Below are 8,862 nucleotides of genomic sequence, written 5' to 3'. Positions count from 1 at the left end.
TCTGTCTCCATAGTCAAACCGCCAAACTGCTGAAATCACGTGACTTTGCGATTCAAACCGCTGAATCGACTCACTGATTCATAACACTTCGAAGCTTCATGATGCGGTGTTTTGAAATCGGTCATCGCTATACAATTCGTTATTTAGGGTATTTTTGCGCACAAAAACTATTCTCGTCGCTTCATAAAGTTATTGTAGAGCCACTGTAGTGAGATGGACTTTGTAACGATGTCTTTAGAACCTTTTATGGGTCTTGAGAGTGTGCAGTGCATTGTGCCAATGGAGGCCTTTCTGAGCCATCGGATTTCAACTAAAATATCTTCATTTGTGTTCCGAAGATGAACGTCTTACGGGTGTCGAACAACATGAGGGTAAGTAATTAATGACAGAACTTTCATTTTTGGGTGAACTAACCCTTTAATTGTGTTCAGTCAATCTATGAAGTCGAAGTGAAAAATCCATGTTGGATGAACAAGTCCTACGTCCGAAAAACTGTATACGCATGCGCAAAATGCGCTTGAGGAAAACCTTTCGTGTGTTTTCAAATGCCAGCAGACTGCAGAGCCAAACCAGAAAAATAATGCAATAATGCACAGTCATTTGTGTGATATATGCACCATGCGACTTTTGAAAACTGTGCTGTTAGATTGCATTTGCCGTCGGCCTCTTTCAGGGCTTATTGCCTTTTAATATCAAACCCGTCAAGCTCGTGTTTTCTTATTCGTCCATTCATTCGTCTCATCCTCATTATATAATGAAGTAACTTCTGTTCTGTCACTTGCCAGATGTGATGCAGGGGAACTTAATTAATGTTCGTTTTTATTTTTATTTGCAGGTTTGTAGCCTATGCAGTGCCGCGTTTTCTTCACCACTTTAAGACATCCTGTTATGCAGAAGACTTCTTGAATATTCAGTAAAATATTTTTCCTTATTGAAAATAATGTATTTACAACAAATATCCTGTGTTGGAATTGACTTGTTAATAAAATGTCAACCCTGTTGTCGCTAGTTAATACCACTAACAAGGCTCAAAATAGCCTCGCACTAACACGGTAGCATAATGAGGGTCCCTACATGCAAACCGAAGCATTGAGAGCTTTGTAAGTGTATAAACAGTTTAATAAGAAGATACTTTATAAAGACAGAACATTATGCGTATACAGACAGGAGCCATCTTGGAAAGCCACGAACGCTGTGCTAAATGAGCTGGGCTGCGTTTCTCAAAAGCATCGTAAGCCTAAGTTGATCGTAAAAACGATCGTACGAGTGATCTTAATATTAAGGTCTGTTTCCCAAAAGCATCGTAACTTAAGTAGCACTTGAAAATGATCGTAGATCTACGAGTGCTCTGGGGTAATCTTAAAGCTCAAAGTGTATCGTAAGAAGGCAGAGTTATGAGGTCACCTACAGGACAACCGGCAGATTACACCTTTAACTTTATTCAAGTGCATTGTGATAATACTATAAGGTTTTGATTGTACTTTATTGTATGCTTTTTTTATGAGGGCAGGTAACAAACAAAAAAATTATAAATACATCTGAATTAAATTACAGCAAAAAGAAAAAAAATAATAAAATAAGTAATGTAGGAAATATACTTCAAAGACTGGGAAAAATAGAGATAAACTCAAAAAAATCTGTCAACGACTTGCTGACGTGCACGAAAACCAGCCATGTATTGGACATTTCTTGGTTGGCCAGCATGTGGTCCCATGCCATCTTCGTCGTCCTCCTCCTCCTCCACCACCTCTTCACCTTCTTCTCTGTTAAGTAAGGGCACTCTCATCTGCACCGCAATGTTGTGCAACATAGCTGTAACTATTATTACTGCACAGCACTTTTGTGGAGCAAACAGAAGACCACCGCTGGACTGGTGAATAGCCCAAAAGCGCAGCTTCCACCTCCCTATTGTGCGTTCCACAATACTACGTGCAACACGGTGTGCTTCGTTGAAATATGTGTCCCTGTCATTCATAGGATTAGCCACAGGGGTGAAGAGATATGGCCTAAGTGGGTAACCACTGTCCCCAAGAAGCCTCCACTGTCCCTGTGAGTTTTGTGCCTGCTGACCCACAGATGAATTGGTGAACATGAAGGACTTGGCTCAGGCTCAGGCTCAGGCTCAGGCTCAGTTTGAGTTAACCCTACTGCTCCATGGATGTCAATACCTCCTCTAATGCCATCTGAAGCACTTGTGCCAAGTATTGACAAGGCCTTCTCTTCCTCTGCTGTGAGAAAGGGGGACTCATTGGTCCCACCACCTGTTTTTTTAATTGCAGTCCTCTGCAGTGCCCTCTTGCTTTTTGCCAAGCTTGCAAAATCCTGCCATTTCTTGCGGATCTCTTTACCCGATCTTTTAACCCCCCTGGTTGCTGTTAATTTAGTAGCAATGTCCTCCCAGATGTTTTGTTTCTCTTTGATGCCCTTTAAATCTGTTGAAAATAATATATTTTTTCCGCTCCACCTCCTCTAGAAGGATATTTATTTCATCTTTTTTAAAGGTTTTTTTTTTTGTTCCGCCATTTTGTCAGTGCCTCAGCCTGTAGGTAGTTGCTTTATATAGACGTGTTTTGATCGTAACTTCGCTCGTAGAACGCGCTCTTTAGAGCTAAGATAAATCGTTATTGGGAAACCCGGCCCTGGTTGATAGGAATTAAGTTTGTGAAATCTAATTATGGAAATGCATGAATTATATCTGTTTATTAAAATATATGGTTGACTAACTACAAGGGAAGAAGGTGTCCCATATGAGATTCCAGGTCACAGTTCATCACTTAGCACAGTGTCATTTACATTTATGCATTTAGCAGACGCTTTTATCCAAAAGCGACTTAAAACTCATTTACATTTATGCATTTAGCAGACGCTTTTATCCAAAAGCGACTTAAAACTAGGGCGTACAGGAAGCGATTGGTCATGAAGAGTCGAGTAAGCGCAACAAGTGCCTGAAAAACTGAGACAGTGTACATTGCTCAGTGTAGCACAGGCTAGAGTAGGGAGGGAAAAAAGGGGAAGAAAGAGGAAAATAAAGTTGTTGCTGTTTTTTTAATGAGGTTAAGTGGTCACGGAAGAGCTGAGTTTTTAGTTGACTTTTGAATGTTGTCAATGATTCTGCGTTTCGGATGGCGGTGGGAAGATCGTTCCACCAGCTGGGAACGTTGAATGAGAATGTTCTGGAAAGGGATTTTTTGCCTCTCTGTGATGGTACCACAAGCCGTGGCTCCTTCGCTGAGCGAAGGCTTCTGGTGGGGGTGTGGATTCGTAGAATCGAGTCAAGGTAAGCAGGAGCTGAGCGCGTGGTGGCTCTGTAGGCAAGCGTCAGCGCCTGAAACTTGATGCGAGCAGCGAGTGGTAGCCAGTGCAGGGAGATGAAGAGAGGTGTGACGTGGGTCCTTTTTTGGGCTCGTTGAAGACAAGACCTGCTGCTGCATCTAAAGACACATCTCTCATCTAAAGACACATCTCTCATCTAAAGACACATCTCTCATCTAAAGACACATCTCTCACCTAAAGACACATCTCTTCCAGCAGCACCTGACCAATCAAGAATAGCACTTATCATTCTATTCATTTTCTGTCTGTCTAATTTATAAAAAAAAAAAAAAGTTCTGTCCTGTGTGTTCTGTGCTAGATTAACTGAGACTTGTTACAGCACTTGCATACTGTTGCCCTTGACTGTTCTAGTTGCTTCTATTGCTCTCATTTGTAAGTCGCTTTGGATAAAAGCTTCTGCTAAATTACTTAATGTAATGTAATGTAAGAGGGGAGTCCTGCCAGAAGCGCATTGCAGTAATGTATGTAGGGGGGGGGGGGGGGGGGGGGGCTCCGCTTGAGGCTCGCAGTTTTTGAGAGGGAGTCATCCATTTTTCCCCGTCGCGCTCCCGAAGCCGCACAGGCCTCTCTTGGATCCGAGACCTGGGGTTCGTATATAGAGCTCGAGGATGTGGAGTGCGAGCAGACGGGCCTCGCCCTTTCTCTCCCTCTCTCCCCGAGCATGTGCGCGGGACTCCGCCCGTCAAATTTTCGCACGACTACCTGTGTCCCAGCCCGGAGGTACGCGAGGCGGTTTCATTCTGACTAGATGATGTCGTGTTCACCTCAGCTTCCGACTCTGAGGATTTCGGGCCTGCCTTTAATGACGACGCTCTCCCGCCTAGCGGCCAGGAAGCGTGACCTTCAGCGGCATACGCAGAGCTTGTCGACGTGCTTTCGCACGCTATGGAGAAGCTCGCTATCGAGTGGCCGGACGAACCCCACGAAGCACAATCCTCTCGGCTTGACGAGAGGTTTCTGAGTGGCCCTAATTCCAGGCCAGCGCGGAGGAAGCTGCCATTCTTCAGCGATCTGCACAGCGAGATAACCAGATCCTGGAAGCAGCCTTTCTCAGCCCGCCTGACTAACGCGGCAGCCGCTGACTTCACCAACCTCGTTGGTTCTGTGGAGCAGGGCTATTCCGCCATTCCTGCGGTTGAGGATACACTGGCCATTTATCTCGCTCCATCTTCAGCTCCCTCGTGGAAGTCCCGCCCCCTTCTTCCCACTAAGCCCACTAAATCCTACACGGCAGCTGGTCAGGCTGGCATAGCCCTTCATACCATGACCATCCTCCAAGCCTATCAGGCGGACGTGCTAAAGGAGATGGACGAGGGCGACAGTTTGACACCGGAAGCAGTTAAGGAGCTGTGCAAAGCCACGGATTTGGATTTACGAGCCACGAAGCACACAGCTCGCGCCATAGGGCGTTCAATGGCGGGCGTGGTGGCGCTGAGCCAACCTCACGGAAATCCGTGATAAGGAAAAGGTTTTTCTACTGGACGCTCCGGTTTCAAAGTCTGGTTTATTTGGGGAGGCGGTCAACACGGTGGTTGAGAAGTTTAGAGCCGCTAAATCTCAGTCTGCCTCTTTTAAGCAGTTCATGCCCAGGAGAGCGAGAGACTCCCCTCCCCCTCTCAGTCCAGAGAACGCCCTTCTCACAGAAGGGAATTCACCAGTAGGAGGAGCGACCAGGGTCATCCCTCACCCACCACGATCTGGGGAGCTCGTGGTCGTCCGTTTCCTTGCCAACGTCCTCACAGGCGCATCAACCCAAAGCGGCCCAGCAAACCCTCTGCTCCGGCCACTTCAAGTCGCTCCTGACCCTCCGGTCAGAAAAGGAGAGCTTCAGCTCACTTCCGAGGCTGGGTCAGACCGCGCAAGCATTTCTGCCCGCCTCTCACCAGCTCTCCTTATCCAGCTCTGTTACTTTCGCCGTCCAGCGCGCTTCGAAATACAGAACTGGCCCGACCCACGCCTTTTCTGGCACTGAAGAGACGTTTTTTGCTTTCTCACCTCACGTCTGATTGGCTCACCATCCGCCGCTCGTTCAGACGAAGACACATTCGGTCTTCTTCTGGAATCAGCGAGGCTTATTTTTCCCACTCTGGCCATGACATCTCCCACTCCGCGCCAGGACGCCACATGCTCTCCTTCGCGGATGGCCACGCCTCCCTTCAAGGTTCAGCTCGACACCCTATCTCAGGTATCTCCACCGCACCTCAACACCCCACTTCCTCTTTCACATTTCTCCCACGAGTGGAAGCTTCTGCCAGGGGTATCATCCTGGGTCCTCCAATTCACGCACCCTGGACAGGCATGCGCGCCATCTCCTCCTGTGGGCTCAGGGCAAACTTCTGTCCCTGAGAGCAGTCCATGTACCCAGAGTCTTGAACCTCGCAGCAGAAGAAGTCATCCCAGTGCCGGCTCTGGTTTTCTCTGAGCTCCCCGGCTCCATTGGGGATAGATGCGTTCGCGCATCCATGGCCCAACCTGAAACTCTATGCATTCCTGCCCACCAAACTGATTCCGGCAGTTTTGTGCAGGGTGAGAGAGAGCGTGGTCAGCCTCCTGCTTGTGGCTCCACTCTGGCCTTCCCAGACTTGGTTCTCGGAGATGGTTCTCCTTCTTCCTGATCAGAGAGGACCTATTGTCCAAGCTTCAGGGCAGGATTTGCCATCCTCACCCGGAAATTCTCTTTGGAGGAGGTCTTCTGGAGGATATTTGTGTAGCGGCAGGTTGGTCCTCCCCGCACACTTTTGTGAGGTTCTATAGTTTGGATCTCGACATGGCTCCGGGTTCCAGGCTCTCTGGTATTCTTTGAGCCAGAGATGGCAGCGCTTTAGCTTGACGTGTGTGGTATATCATTCCCATTACGTCATAAAGTGACGCAGCGTCGAGTGAACCTATGAAAGAGAACGTCTCAGGTTACTTGTGTAACCTATGTTCTCTGAGTAGGGAACGAGACACTGCGTCCACTGCCAAGCTTCCACTTCCTGATCTCATACAGAGCAGACGTGCCTTCTATCTGCTCCCCGCTCTGCTTTGGCGCTGATCTTTTTGTCTTTTTTTCTTGACTCCCTGCTTGCTGGACTCCTGAAAATACTGAAATGGAATTAATTAACTGGTCTCTCAGCGCGATTGACAAGATTTTCTCACTGAGGAAAGGTGCTCCGGGAGAACCCACCTGCCCGGACGGGACCTTCCCCGCGGGCTACACGCGGGGCGCCTGGAACAACTGGCAAGGCCTGTGCCTGGAAGTCCTGTCCGTGGAGGATATTGAGGATTTATTCATAATTGGCATTATGATAGTGGGGTTCCTATTTCTCGGCCTTGGGATTGCCCTGACCTATCGTAAAATTGGTAAGACAGCTGCCAGTAAATTCACCCAGCCGCTGTCTGTGGAAATTAAAGAGTGCTTCGTGGATGTGTGTGACCGACTGAAGGTATTAGATCAAAGAATGACATTGATTGAGGATCTGTATCGTAACATCTCAGCCCGGACTGCGGAGACGCAGGGAAGAGTGGGCTCCAAGGGGGGTCAGGCTAGTGAACTGCTACGCAGTATGTCTGGTCTGACCGTGAAATTGGATGAAATGTCCAGGTCCATTCATGAACCGGACGCTCGCCACTGACGCTGAGGATCAGAACGGATTGATTGATTATGGTCTGGAAAATTACCGAAGATCAGCTAAATGGATTAAGATATTTTCCCTCATCCCAACGTCCAGCTTGTCCCTATCTCTCGGTTGGGAGGTCCGCTATCTTGCTTTCGTTCCCTGTGCACGGCCATATCTCCTTTCAAGGACAAGCCACAGAACTGAACTTTGAAAACATCTTAAGTTATGGCTAACATTCTCACACAACACAGGAAGCTTCAAGACTCTTACTCGCATCACACACACCTCACCCCATCCCTGCCCCCATCCAACCGTCTGCCTCCCCTTTCCTCCTTCCTATCTCCCTTACTATTTCCAACAAAAAATCCCATCACGTGACCACGTGTACTGTGTGTACTATGTATGTAATGTTTGCATGTATGCTTAGCAATCTGCATTTCTTTATTTCCGGAGAGCGTGTGGCGGCGCTTTAAATAGCTGCGGCTCGGAGGCTTGCTCCAAACTTCATTTCGTTGCATTGTACTTGTACATGTGTAATGACAATAAACTTGAATCTCATCTCATCTCAAAGCTCCTCGCGCTGCTGACAGGCCTTCCTTTTCGGCAGAGAAATCTGAGGAGCAGATGGCGCGCGCGCCAGTATAAGGTTGCGACATAAGAGCGTCGGGGCAATGAATTGGCGTGATTCTATAAGGGCTTCAGACATTCTGCACACCCAGAGGACGTTCCCATTATGTCATAAAGTGACGCAGTCGATTCATGATTCGGATTGCTGAAATTTGCCGATTCAAACCGCTGAATCAACTTGCTGATTCATAACGCTTCGAAGCTTCATGATGTCTTGTTTTGAAATCGTCATCACTATGTAAGTCGTTATTTAGGGTTTTTTTGCGCACAAAAACTATTATCGCCGATTCATAAAGTTATTGTAGAACCACTGTAGTGAGATGGACTTTGTAACGACGTCTTTAATACCTTTTAAGGGTCTTGAGAGTGAACCGTGCCATTGTGTCAATGGAGGCCTTTCAGAGCCATCGGATTTCAACTAAAATATCTTCATTTCTGTTCTGAAGATGAACGGAGGTCTTACGGGTGTCGAACGACATGAGGGTAAGTAATTAATGACAGATTTTTCATTTTTGGGTGAACTAACCCTTTAATGAACGAATGACTCGAGACTGGTGAACTAATCAATTCTGTTTCCTGTACAGAACATATGGGATGTTGCGCATGCACAGTCAACACAAAATGAACGAATCGCTCTCTGAGACAACCCATTGTTCTCGAGTCATATTAAAAATTCGTTCAAAATGAACGAATCGTTCATGAATGACACATCACTAATTAATATTATAAAGCGACGATAATATTTTTGGTGCGCCTAAAACTAAACGACTTACAGTGGGGCAAAAAAGTATTTAGTCAGCCACCAATTGTGCAAGTTCTCCCACTTAAAAAGATGAGAGAGGCCTGTAATTTTCATCATAGGTACACTTCAACTATGAGAGACAGAATGAGGAAAATCCAAAAAAATCACGTCTGATTTTTAAAGAATTTATTTGCAAATTATGATGGAAAATAAGTATTTGGTCAATGCCAACAAAGGGTATATAACAAAGTATTGAGATTAACTTTTGTTAATGACAGAGGTCAAACGTTTTCTGCAAATCTCCACAAGGTTTTTACACACTGTTGCTGGTAGTTTGGCCCATTCCTCCATGCAGATCTCCTCTAGAGCAGTGATGGGGCTGTCGCTGGGCAACACGGATTTTCAACTCCCTCCAAAGATTTTCTATGGGGTTGAGATCTGAAGACTGGCTAGGCCACTCCAGGACCTTTAAATGCTTCTTACAAAGCCACTCCTTTGTTACCTGGGCGGTGTGTTTGGGATCATTGTCATGCTTAAAGACCCAGCCACGTTTCATCTTCA

This window comes from Gobio gobio, assembly GCF_949357685.1.
Source record: "Gobio gobio genome assembly, chromosome: 12".
Taxonomy (NCBI): Eukaryota; Metazoa; Chordata; class Actinopteri; order Cypriniformes; family Gobionidae; genus Gobio; species Gobio gobio.
This window is presented reverse-complemented; position numbering follows the sequence as displayed.